General features: G+C 39.3%; 1 protein-coding gene across 1 annotated transcript in view; it reads left to right on the forward strand.

Annotated features, from left to right (window-relative positions):
- The window catches only part of ext1c (exostoses (multiple) 1c), a 54,529-nt gene that overhangs the window by 27,360 nt on the left and 12,891 nt on the right, over nucleotides 1–14,278 (forward strand). The gene's annotated exons all lie outside the window — the stretch shown is intronic.

The raw sequence follows: 14,278 nt of genomic DNA on the forward strand, positions 1-14,278 counted from the left end.
ATTTTACTGCTTAACTCATATCCCACAAACGCAATATTAATCAGAATGCAGTGTTTCAACTAGTGGGCCTGCTGGGAGCATATTCTTGGAAAAAAAAAAGTTTGATTTCCTCTTTAGGTCTCAAATTATTAACTCTCTTAAAGTAAAGTAGAATAAAAAAAAAACATTGCAATGGAAGTTGAGCGAGTATTCAAGGCAAATGAATCCGGTTGACAGCTGGTCTGTGTGGAAAAAGCAAGATAATTCATTCTGTTAGTAGCTCACGCCTCGACAGATTTTTTTTCTGAAAGGATGACAGCTGTAAAACCAGTTCCTCATTCAGGGATTTACAGAAATGATGCAAGTTCTGAAACTAACTAATTTGAACTTTATAAGCATACTGTACAAGATTTATTTTGCGATGGAGAATTGGAAGACTGTAACCTTGTTAAATTGAGCACATTATTTAAAAACATTGACAGCCTCAACATTACAGATGGAGATTATTACAACATGGGAAATTCTCCTTTGGGAATGGATGTTCCTTGATGGAATTTTGTAAGACTAGAGTAGTTGTTTGTTATTGTGCTTGTTTAGCAGCCTCCAAGCCATCCAGCCAGCAGACTCTCAATGGAATGTTCTCGAGAGGCTCTGGAGAGAGTCCAAATCCTCCACAGTGCACCCACTGTCTCCATGTCTCTGAGCGCCACTCAAGCTGTGGATGGCCAGTGTGCATGAATGTATGTATAGTGTGCCAACAACCTTAAAGTGTGTGTTGGAAAAAAAGAATTCGAATGTAAGCTTAATGTTTTGGGCCTTAAATCTTAAACAAGTTCTTTCAAGACTAAGCTTTTGTGATAAAGTAGGCCAGTGATATCTCACTATTTGCGTTTCTGCAGCTCACTGCACTTTCCGGAGAAGATAAATGGAATAGAAGTGCATAGCGGTGCTATTTTGAGAGGTCCTGAGCTGGAGTTGATAACATATGTTTGTCATAGCACTGGGTGAACTCACCTTTTCTTGTTTCTCGAGGAGACAAGGTGCTAGCTATCACTAGCTACGCTAGCTAAGTGTCAAGTCTGTGAATTCTTGTAAATAACTGGAGTCTTTTGAGAATGTATTTTTTGATAGTTCGTGTTTCTCGAGAAGACAAGGCGCTAGCTATCACTAGCTATGCCAACTAAGTGTCAAGTCTGTGAATTCTTGTAAATAACTGGTGTCTTTTGAGAATGTATTTTTTGATAGTTTCTTTGAACAAATGTAACATTCCTGTGTTGGTAAATACAGAAAATACAAAGTTTTATTTTTATTTTTTGTTTGGTCTTTTTACAAAGATGAAAGAAGTGTTTTTTAATGTTTTTTTTCATTTCGTGTCAAAACTCGGGATCAGTGTCACCGCAGTTGTCTTGAAAAAGTAACTTAGTTTCTTTACTGATTACTTGTCTTTAAAAGTAACTTAGTGTAGATGAGATGCTTTTTAAAAAGATGAAAGGAGTGTTTTTTAATGTTTTTTTTCATTGCGTGTCAAAACTCGGGATCAGTATCACAGCAGTTGTCTTGAAAAAGTAACTTAGTTACCTTAATGATTACTTGTCTTTAAAAGTAACTTAGTGTAGATGAGCTGCCAAGCCGCACCTCCATTGATTGATTTCGCGGTTACTTTGAACAAGTAATTTAGTTACTTTACTAATTACTTGTCTTTAAAGGTAATTTAGTTAAGTTGCTCATACAGTAGGACACCGCCTTTCTCTTTCAGCTTGTATGTGCTGCGATCCGTGTTTTAACTTTTTTTTTTTTTTTTACATACGGATTGTGTTTTTGAAGCTAGATATCATTATGTCAACAGCACAGGGTGTTCAACATACAATATTTTTGTCAGATGACAAAAATGTGAAATAGTGACTGGATTTCCAGATTGAAAACACAAATCTCTCCTTCCTCCGTTGTTCTTTTTAATATGGTGAAAGCGTGACATGGCACATACAGCACGTGACGTGATGTGACTTTTTTCATCATTATTTATAATTGTTACTTTCTTGTTGTTGACAATCATGTATTTATTTTCATGCATTCTGGACATTTGTAACTTGGTAGTTTTGCACTAATTCTGTTCTTGCTGAGTTTTCTCTTCATTGGATTACAAGAAAATATAGAGCAGTTTCCCTGCCAGTCGTAATAGTCCTCAGAAATAATTATAATCATCATCATTATTATTTTCCTCCCTCTATTTTGTTAGATTTTGCAGGCAGTGCAAAAGAGAGAAGAAAATCAGGTTTCCGAAGGAATTTTCAAAAATGCAAAATGCAGACAAAGCTTGTGCTGTTTTTGTCGAGTAATTGTTCAGTTATTTGCAAAACAAGTGCTGTCACAAACAGAAAATATGCAGCTGAGTTCAAGTCATATGGCGTGTATGTGTGTAAAGGCCATTTTGTTGTGAGATAAGATGGAAACTTCACTTGACATTCCATGTTGCTTGTTTGCTTGAGAGCCGCTACTGGAAATGGTCCAAGCATACTGTGGATGCATTAGACACATGCGTGTGCACAATCAATGGGCCGGACTTCACTAACGTGACCTTGTCTGCTTTTTGTCTGGGGAATATGTTTACCCTGATGTCACATTCAGCACCTATAGACATACAGTATATACTCGCCTCCTTCACTAGCATGCCTCAGATTAAAATCATCAAGATGCCTCCCATGTTTCTTTAACAAAGGTCAGACCAAGGACCCAATTTGTTGAAAAGCAGCAATGCAATAATTGAAGAAAAATGCGTACATTTGAGGACGCTTAAAGGGGAAGTCAACCCAAACATATTTTTTTCAAGAATATGTTCTATGCAAGCCCACTAATTGAAACAAGGCATTCTGATAAATATTGCGTTTGTGGAACAAGAGTTAATCCACTCGTTTTTGTCACATCTGTCGACTGAAAATGACATCACAACTGCTCAGGGCTCAGGTAACGACCAATCACGGCACAGCTTCAGTAAACAGGTCAGCCATGATTGGTTATTACCTGAGCCCTGAGCAACTTTGATGTCATCTTCAGTCCACAGAAGTGACAAAATGGCCCCCTGAGATGGCTTTAAACGGGTGGATTTTGATGCTTAAAGCAGCACTGGGCAAGAAATTGACCCTAATAAAAATGTTCACAACTCTTTTGATGAAACATTGACTTACAAGTAGTTGAATGGGACTTTGTCATGCCCTGGCGGGGTCTGGGGGGGATCAACCCTGGCACACAAAAAAAATCCAAATGTCCTGAATTGCTTTACGGCATACTCACTTCCTCCTTTCGCTATAAAGACGGAAGTCGATTCGAACGTCTACGCGACACGCTATTACTGATGTCATGGCAAGAAGCCACAATACAAGCAAAGAAACAAAAGTATTGATTAAACAAAATTAGATTAATTACCTCATTGCTATTCATCTTTCACACAGCCACTGGAAATAGAATTGTAATTCAGACCAGCCTGAGTAGTGATGTCATTTTCAGTCCACAGAAGAGACAAAATGGCCGCCCCCAGAGATGGCAAAATACTGGTGGATTAACTCTTATTCCACAAACGCAATACTAATCAGAATGCCGCGTTTCAACTAGTGGGCCTGCTGGGAACTTATTCTTGAAAGAAATATGTTTGGGTTGATATCCGCTTTAACAACATATAATATTGGGATTCTAGCATGACACCCTAAAAACAACTTCAACAGATCTCCACAAGTATAGTGTGAAGCAACTGAAAAACCTGTAGATCAGCAATCTCCTGACCTCCTAAAGGCCATGCCCTCCTTCATCCCCCCCCTACGACCGCATGTAATCATCACTCAGCCTGCTGTCTGCGTCTGAAAGCGCACGCACTTGCACATACTGTATACAGTACATCTTCATCCCAATGCACGGAAGCCTGTCAAATATTTATGTGCTGCATGTCCACTTGAGTGAACACGGTTGGCTAGTGGAACAGCTTTTGTCAAGTGGTGGAAGTTTTTGAAGAAGGTCAAATGGAAGAAAACGTCTGCTAAAATTTAGTATCAGTTTAGCAGCAAGGCAAGTTTTAAGGCAGGATATTAAACGTTTGAAAGATGTGATCTTGGATTTATATGATTGAATTAGTTAACATAGTCACTGCCAGACATTTTCTGACCCTCTTTTACCATAACCTTTGAAAAAAAAAAATAGAAAAAAATATATAAATAAGTTCCTGGGATTGAATGGCTGCACTGTGAAAAGACGAATAAATTTGTCAATGGCAGTGAATAAGTTAAGAAAGGGTTGGTAGCTCGATTACTCCCAACTAAAATCAGTGTCTGCTCCTAAATCTCAAAATTTGGTGCGGGATTGGCTAGAATGTTGACAGGTTTGAGAGGGAGAGGCTGATGTTTGTTTTGAGTGGGGATAAGCACGGAAGAGGTCAGCTGCATCTGTCATGTCACAGAATATTAAATAACAGAGGAAGGCCAAGATGTTTCTTTTTTACCGCTCAGAATGTTCACGTTAAATTAGTTTAACCTGCTGGTATTATTGTTCACTTTTCTAGCACAAGATTCTGAATTAATTCCTAACAATTGGAATATGTTCTTTTGATTCTGGCAATGTCTTTTTAATTTGCGTACAATAATTAATTACAATAATTGAGATCTTAACTTGGCCTAAATGGCACAGATCCCTTTCTTCTGATTTGTGTCAACACCCTAAAGTAAAAGCTGCAGTGTAGATGAGCTGCCAAGCCGCACCTCCATTGATTGATTTTCACAAACCGTTTAGTCTTCCCTACCACTCTTTGTTGCTGCCTCACTTAATGCTTTCCCCACCAATATATTTCCCTTTTTCCTCCGTCGCTGAGCATTTTGAATTGACTTCTGTTACTGCATTGTAATTTATCTCTACTTTTCTCGCCTTCGCGCTGTGTAATTCTCCGTGCCCTTCGGCTGTCTTCAAAGTTGAATGACTCCTTGTTTATGAACCTTGCACAAAAAAAAAAAAAAAAAAGACATCTGTTCTCTGCCCACCTTGTGCTGTCTCTTTGACTGTTGCTCCTACTCCCTCTTCTCTGCTCCACTTGTCTGCACACATCGGCAGCGATTGCGCTCCAGACTGACTTCAGCCCGCTCAATATCCTTTGCAGGTGAAAGAGGTTACCGAAAGCTCAATTTTGGCTCAGACCTTACTGCGATAACAGTATGAGTCTTTCATATGGTGTCAGGCAAGATAATATCATCGCAATAGCACTTCATAGAGAAAACTAGAAACTACGGTAAATGTGAATTCCAAGAGATGCGACAAAAATATTTAAGTAGTGTAAATTTATATTGTTACTGCTTCCCATAGTTATAGACTACATGGATACAGGATTGCAACATTTTCACGTTATTAAAAGAAAAAAAAAATCTCATTACAATTTGAAAAATGCATAAGAATGAATGGAGCTCTTGCTTGGTTCATTAAAACAAAGCGATATATAAAACACATACAGGGAACCCTCATCCATCACGGGTTCTGGGATTGTAATCCCGCTATATCGTGGATTTTTCTTTTTTTCAGTTATAACTATTTAGTTCTGCCTCCTTTTGAGTGTAATTCGACTGTCAGCCACTAGATGGTGGTGCACAATTATATTTGATACTGTGTAGATTTGAAAGAAGAAGAGTGAAAACAGAAAGGTAAAGTTCTTGGTGAAGATTCTTGTACGTGAACTCCTCAATTCCTGCTTTGTACACACTCTGTAGGTCAACTTTATAACGCACATCTTTGGGCATTATCACTGATTTTTATTGTGAGTTGAAAAGTTTATTTTTTGAAAAAAAAATGCTCTTGCTCTCTCTCAATTTATTTCATATTTTTAGCTCTACGTATTTGTTTTATTTAAAAAATGTACATAACGTCATTTAAAATAAGTGTCGTAAATGCTATAAAGACATGCTAGGGTGTCTTCACTTATTGCGGGAGAGGTCTGGAAAGTAACCCCCATGATGGGGTGAGATTTATTCTAACATACTAGTGACAATTAAGTCCATTCTTGACAGTGAGGTTGGGTTCTATTTCAAAGCAGATTACATTTTTTAAACACAACCAAATAAAATCTGTTTTCATTGGGTTGTTTTGATGCAGTGTAGTATTGACAGTGTATGGAGGAGAATACCGAGATACACACATTAAAAAACCAAACTTGGCATGATTTGTGTCCACACACTAATGTTGATGTATAATACTGTTTGCGAGAGCAAAAAAAAAAACGAGTGGAGAGAAAACTGATATTGAATTTATGGCAACATTACCCGTTTGCTACATCATTGCTTTTATATCCATAATAATGGCTGATCTCACCAAGAACGTCCAATGCTGTATTTCGGAATCAATAGTCATTTGGTATGAGAAAAACAATAATGTACTCGTCCTGAGCGAGATATTCATTTTGGTCGTCGATGTGCTTGTGCATGAGATTGTTTCATATAATGACAATCCGGGTTCACGAAACACTGTTAAGCCAGGCTGCTTCTTCGAGTTTTTTTTTTAACTCGGATGGAGATATATTCTCCCGTAAACATATAGACCTTGTAGCTTACAGACACGGTGGGCAAACAACTATTGTTGGAACTTCAATAAAACATGAGCTTTAAGATTTCCAAATGCCTCAGAGAACTGATGAACACATCCACTTAGCAAACAGTGTTGATTTATAATTTCCATAAAAATATACGGATACGAGCGATATGCCTATACACCCTAAAAACATTTGGGTTAAAAATAACAACATTTGGGGTCAAAAATGGACCAACCTACTACTTGGGTCAATTTGACCCAACTTTCTGGGTTGTTCATGCAGAAAACACCAATGAATGGGTAGTTTTGTACAAAACAACGCAAGTAAGTGGGTCAAATTGACCCAATCAGTGAATCGGTCCGTTTTTGACCCCAAATTGTATTATTTTTAACCCAACTGTTTTTAGAGTCTAGTTTCTTCATTTTCCTCATTAGGACTGCCTGAAGTGAGTAAAAGGAATCTTAGAATGTAAACTAAAGCAATTGTATTATCGACTTATGGCGATGGCAACAAACAGCAGTTCTCAACTTTTGGAATGAATACTTTATTAGACAAACCCGTGTTGGGAAATATTATGATAAATGGGACGATATGAATAGCAGCTGTATTCGGAGGTGGCTCAGTGAAACAAACAGCCCATCGTAAAACACAAGGTCAGTGTCGTTTGAAGTCTCAAAACGAGTTGCGTTCTCTGTTTGTGCAGGCTGGCGGCTAATCTCTTGTGACACGGATTTCATTCAAATACACACCGGAAAAATGTCGTACCAGCCTGGGAACATTGTGCTTTTCAACCCTTTGAACGCACTATGCTCCGTACCAGTTTGTAGCCTTTATAGTGGCAGGTATTGGTCTTTGTGGGAGCTGGAAAGGAAGGTTTTATGCATTTGACTGATGGCCACAGACACACACACACATTCCCTAGTGATCCGGCAGCCTCTGCAAACTTTCCCACACGTTTGACTTCAAAAGAAGCTACAGCCATACCTATTGTAGGCCCCACCTGTGCTTGGCGGTTCCAACCGCCGCTGCTATTAGTGCAGCTGCTTGTCTATATGTAGCAGTATTTGCTCGGAGCTTTTAATGGCACTGCTATTCCTCTGATGTAATGTTTGTTGTTCTGTTTTGCTTCAACACATGTCGACGGCGCCTGAACTTAGATTTGTTTTGTGTGTTTTGCTGTTGAACGGCTTCCCAGTGCGCTGCCAGTTGGCTTGTCCAATTACTTCAACTTAAATCCGCCGTTGCCCGGAAACCAACGCCTGTACTTACATATACACGCACGCATAATGGATCATTTCGTACTATCAAAGGTTTTAGTGCGCTCCTCCACTAAACTACGAGTGGGAGACGGAACTTGTCATTGATATGTAAATTGGCGATAAATAGTGTCTTTTATCTCACCCAAAAGACCATCTTAAGGCATGTTCATTGCTCCTTTCAGCTTATAGCCATCTTTGTTTCCCTCCCTCTTCTATCTATCTTATCTTATATCATAAATTATGGAGGAAGGTAAGGGAGAACTTCAAAGTCCCATTGCAAGCCTCAGCCTTCTTCACTTTGAGATAGAAATTCGGTTAAGCATCCAGTCGAAATGGGAAATGAAAGCAAGGTTTTGGCCCGGGCACCTGCTGTGAGTGTGTGTGTCGAGAGTCGGCGCCTTGCACTGTATTTATAGGCAGAAAACCTGATTTAAGATCAGTCACGCTAGACTTGCAGCAGACACATAAGGTGGGTGAAAAAGCTCTGCCTTATTTTCTTTCCTATATATAAATTTTTGTTTTTCCTCATGTGGCTTTATTAAGCTATTGCTCTATTCAAGAAGCTAAACTGTAAAACTTGCTCTAGTTTAGTATTTGCTGTCCTACTTAAAAAAAAAAATACCCCCATTTAGTTTAAACCAAATTATAATTGGATACACAGGACCACTAGTCTAAAATTGATATTCTGATTAATATTGTGTTTGTGGAATATGAGTTAAGTGGTAAAATTTACCGTTTTTTAGCCCTCTCTGGGGGCGGCCATTTTGTCACTTGCTGTCAAGTGAAAATGACATTACAGGCACTCATGGCTCAGGTAACGACCAATCACGGCTCAGTTTCAGACAAGTGACAAAGGGGGCGGCCATTTTGTCACTTGCTTTCAACTGAAAATGACATCACAGTTGCTCATGGCTCAGGTAACGACCAATCACGGCTCAGTTTCAGACAAGTGACAAAATGGCCGCCGCCTGAGATGACTAAAACCGGGTGGAAAGTCAATGTAATTAAATATAAGTTACAATCAACCAAGCTCTCTAACTGCCAAAATGTTGCCTACCTCGCAGTAGCATAGCAAAAATCAGCACACCAACAGGCCAAACTGAAATCAGGGCCGTGACCTTTGTCTCTTCATTTAGCTTTGCTCAGTTTTTTAGACCATATAGCAATTTTTTTCAATCACACCTAATGTCCTCAACCCTCACCCCTCTATCTCCTAAATATTCCAAACCCCTCTTCCATCTTTCTTCCCTTGTCAAAGAGCGGCAAATGGGTTGATGACTCCGTGGCCATGTTAGTGTGCTGCTGTGCTTTTAGCCTAATGGAGAGACAGCTGTGCTCCCATTTCTATATATAACTAAACGACACCGCATGATGAGGCTCGTCACACCCACTCAGCAGCGATTCCGTGGAGCACATCACTGTATTAATATGCACAGTATTTTAGTTATAAATATAAGAAGCCACAGTAATCTGCTAGCTTTCTGCCCTCGTTTTCAGGGCCCGCGATCAGAAAACAGGAATATTCTGTTTGTACAGTGTGTAATCACCTTGGATGAAGACTAAAAATGGTTTAAAGTGAAAATAAATCAACATTAAAATAGATTTGGCAGAAAGCACTCTCATAAGCCTAGCTGGAACTACTTAGGAGTACAGTATTTAATGTTGCTGTAATCTGCATAATGCTACAAATTTGGCAGTAAATGGATGTGCGATGCACTTTAAATTCTGATCTCTGTGGGAATATTTTGTAAGGCAAAACAACTTTTCTCGATGTGTCATATGCCCTTTTGTGTTCCAAAGAATAAAAACATCCTACATCTTGCATGGATGTTTCTGCTTAGCTCTGTGCATGTGTGTGTTTGTCTGTGTGAGTGCTGGATTGAGGTATAAGTAACAGTGTTAAGGGATGAGCCGGTCGTGGGGTTGTATCTTTTCAGATTAGAGAGCTGAGCCCTTCGGTCTCTGTGTAATTAACGGGAGATGGAGGGAGAGAGGCCGATAAAGACAAAGAGGCAAAGAACAGGGGATGGGCTGGGCAGAGGAGGGATTGTGTCTATGAACAGGATATGGGAGTGGATGTTTGTGTGCGGAAGTTGTTGAAGTGCGGCCAAAAGTTTTAGAGTGAACGCCGAGCAACACGTACCCAACCCAACTGGGATAAGTGAAAATCTCAGACCCCTCTCCGACATACTTTGAACACATTTAAACTTATTAAAACGCATTAGTAACTAGGGATATAACAATTAACCGAGAATCGTTGTAAAATTGACTCGCCCCTATTAATCGATTTCATTGATCAAAAATCGAATTGATTAGATTCATCTAGAAAATGATATCTTGAAACGTTTCTTCATTCCAGATGCAAAGCACATTTTGAATGTGTGGATCAAATTATGCTTTTGCGCCAAACATCATTGCGTATTGCGTTTGTGGATGGCTGCAGAACCGATCGAAAATCGGCAACTGAAAATCGAATCGAATCGGGGCTTGAGTGAATCGTTACATCCCTCTTGGTAACATATTTGAGAATGTATGTAATGGCATACATTTAAAGTTGGGTGTGGAGCTTTTTATTTCGTCACAAAATTACATTCTACTAGTGTTTAGTAAAGTAACATAAGAGTATAAGTATCAGCACTAATAGTGATGAATGTTTTTTAGAAAACGGCTATCTTGGGAAAATATGTATTCATTAATGCGCACCAATCATGGGCAAAAAAGACATTTTTATATATTACATTACATTATTTATACACATTTTTGGGGGTTGTTGTCTGTCATGTAAGCAAATCAGCTCCTTCCCTCTTACGTTCTGCTCACTTGTTTTGTCATTAGTCGGTACGTATTTAATTTCGATCAGCAATTGCCACGTGCTACATGTAACTGCTTGGTGGTTTATTTTGCAGGAAGTCATATTAAAATAGCGTCATGCACTTAATCATTTGGTTGTAATTCACAAGAAAGGATTGATCATGCTGTTTTGATACCTGAGTTTGATCACACTTCAGTCGCAGATAATGACGATACGACGACTTTTGTATTACGTGAGACTGACGGTTTCACTGAGAACACGGTGAGACATCATTGTGAAATGTGTAAAGTGAACGCAAATGTGTGCAAAAAAAAAAAATGTATATAAATGTCTTTTTTTTTCCAGTCGTGTCACTGGATTTGTTGTCTCAGCCACATTAAGTCTGCATTTGAGTTTTGTGACAAGATTGGAATAAAGATGAGGTGGCAGAGAGTGAGGAATGAAAGACGGATACGAAGGAGTGATTGAAGGAGGTGGCTAATCCGTCCATCTGTTACAAGAACAGTCACTGAGTTTGCCATTGGAGGATGCTTCCTACGTGTGCACAACAGCTGCAGGAAAGGATTAAGCACCGGGATGCAAATTCTATCATTTCCCCCCCCCCCCCGGTTTAAGGAATATTGACATTTGTGAAAGTGGGAGTTGGAGGGCAGGAAGACGAGAGGGATGACAGAAATTAAAGAATGATGGAGAGTTTGAAAAAGAGAAGGCCAAATAGGAACGGGAGAATTGTTGCTATGGATAGACATCAATGTGACAATATTTTTTTGATACTACAATGGTAACGTGTTGTTCACATTTTATGTTTGTGTGCTTAGTAAAAACACTGCCCCTCACAATAAATCAGTTCACTTTTCGACTGTCTGTTTAATTTTGTAGCGGAAACTGAATCTCAGAAACTGAACTGAACTCTGTAGTGCTTTTTATATCAATTATATGTAGTTAGATTACAACGTGATAATGTATTTATTTATAAAGTAACTCCCCTTGTCCGAGCTGCTTTTATCTCTCTCAGATAGACTTGTGAAAAAAAAAACGTGCTATGTCAGATAAAGAACGACTGCCTTCTTTAATAAAACGAAAATTTAAATCACATTTGAATGAATGCCATTTAGCACATGTCCATTTGCTAATTTTGTCTTCCGTGTGTGTGTGTGTCGTCTGAAGATGATGCTCAATCAGGTAGACAAGTAGGAGCACTATTGACAGTGATCTGTTAGCACTGTGGCAGTTAATCCATAAACTCGGTCGACCGTGCACTTAAATCCATCCTCAAAACACGCACACACACACACACACACCGAGTTCATTAATACACAAGCACAATTCCTTCCTATTGAAAGAAAACTAACATGATCAGCTGAGCAGAAGCTGCTGTCAATCAAATAGTTCCGTCGCACCGCCCCTTTGTTGCTCCCCATTCCCCGAGACTTTAACCAGGTCGATATCTATTTAACCGTCACTCCAGTCAACGTGAAAAGAAGGGTCGGAGGTGGCAAACTGCAATGTAAGAGAGATCAATAATGAGCAGGGAGAGTTGAAATAAACTTGAAGGAGGTTAAAACTAAGTGGGGGAGATTGGAAGATGGCGAAAATACGCAAACGAGGGCGAGCTTCCTTATCAGACGGCCACATAAACACACGCGCGCGCACGCGCGCGCGCACGAGCTTTGATCCGTCTGGTGTCACACTGTGCCCGGTGCTTTGACTTAAATAGAGCAATCCCGCTGTGCTGCGTGTCTTGTGGCGAGAGCACCGCTGTGGCCCATGTCTCTACTGATGCGAAAGTGGGGCCAAGTGACGGAAATGTGCAAACAGAAAATAATTCAGTGCAATATCACGTTCAGTGGTTGACTCACCCGACTGGGTCAGTTCGTATCTGTGACCTTGTGAATGGATAGAGAAAATGGCTGCATGAATGCCCACGTCAGGGATGGGCAACTTAAAAGCTGGAGGGGGCCACAAAATTTCATCAGTGCTAATGTGTGACGACACACTTCCTAACCAGATGAAAGACAGAAAGGCCATTTTAAATATGCACATACTAGGTGCATATGTGCAAAATATTTAGCAAAAGATTTTTTTTCCCCCTATGCAAAAGGCTCAAATGCGCAGAACTACTGAAAAGCAAATTAATTTTTCACAAAAATCAACTCACTCCAAATTTTTATATTATTAAAAGAAGAGTTAGGCCTACTCATGCTAGGGCCCGACCGATAGGGATTTTTTTTTAAGATTATGATGATTTTTGGTGGAAGAAAATACTGATTACCGATTAATCGGCTGATTAATTAAAAAAATATATAATGCCTAATATTTTTTTGCCCCAATTAATTGTAATGGATATCTCAATTATTGGACCTGGTCCCTATTCTATAAATATGTTGTTCAAAAAAGGAAGTTCCCTTATCGGTTCCCAGAATGCATTGAGTGGCACAACGAATTGTAATTAATGAAGTTATAAGAACATTAAACATTGTGATTTAATCAGCCAGCCGATTAATCGGCCCTTAGTTTAGGCCCAGTGCAAATGCAATCACATGTCTGCCATCTAGTGGTGAATGGTGATATTACAACTCAAAACTATTCAGTATAACCCTGCTACTTGCGTGGGCTAGACCGCAGGGGGGAAAAAAATATATAAACTTTGCTCCCCAAAAAACACAAAACAGATAAAAAAAATAAATAAATACATCTTGAAAAAAAAATCTGCCAGTGGTGCAGAGCCACGAGTATTCGTGGGTCCACTGTCGTAAAAAAAAAAAAAAAATTCCCCACATTTGTATTTATTTTTTTTCTTTAATTAACCAAGTGATCACTCATAGGCCACATACAGCCCATAATGTGACCAATGAAGAAACCATTTTATAGTAGTCAGAGTACATGCAAATGTTGTTATATTACTATTGTTATCACGTACGGGGAAACCTGGTGTTACTTGGGTGTACAAGCTGCACTACATGACACAATAGAATAGCGCCTGAAGACAATATAACCTCATTAAAGAATATCCTCACACACACTCCACAGCATCCACTATATGGCCCGCAGTCATGTGCACCAAAACAAAAACAGCAACAAAAAGACATAAATGGGTCAGACTAACCAGCTCGGCCCTAACCAAATTTGTCATACACAAACAGGAAATGTGCATTTATAATTTTCTTACACTAACTGCATACACATTCTGTCATAAATAATAGGTAACTGCATTTTGTCCTTTTCCCCAAACACATGCTTACACATAGGACATCCCTTAATATTCCATCTCCAAATTCCCTTTATGCTTGCAAGATACGAGTGCATGTGTAAATCCAATTTCATACAGTAGGGATACACAATCGTGTGTGTGCGCGCGTGTGTGTGTGTGTGTGTGTGTGTGTGACCCTGGCCCCAATATGCAAGCACCTGTCGCTGGTAGCAGTTGAAGGAATGATTGATCACAGGGTTTGCATTTTGGCTCTTTTACATAGCAGCTCTATGAAATATGAGCAGAGGCTGATGGAACACCCCCCAGGTAATATATTGCACTGCGGGGAAATGTTTGTTTTCTTTTTTTTTTTTTTTTTTTGTTTAACAGCAGCAAATCAATAGGCCATAGTCGCTGATGAGAATTTTTTTTTTTCCGACATAGTGCACATTGGATATCCAACATGTCTGTGAAAGGAAAGCTTGGATGAT

This window comes from Filicampus tigris, chromosome 18, assembly GCF_054856515.1.
Source record: "Filicampus tigris isolate MCC_2025a chromosome 18, RoL_Ftig_1.0, whole genome shotgun sequence".
Classification (NCBI taxonomy): Eukaryota; Metazoa; Chordata; class Actinopteri; order Syngnathiformes; family Syngnathidae; genus Filicampus; species Filicampus tigris.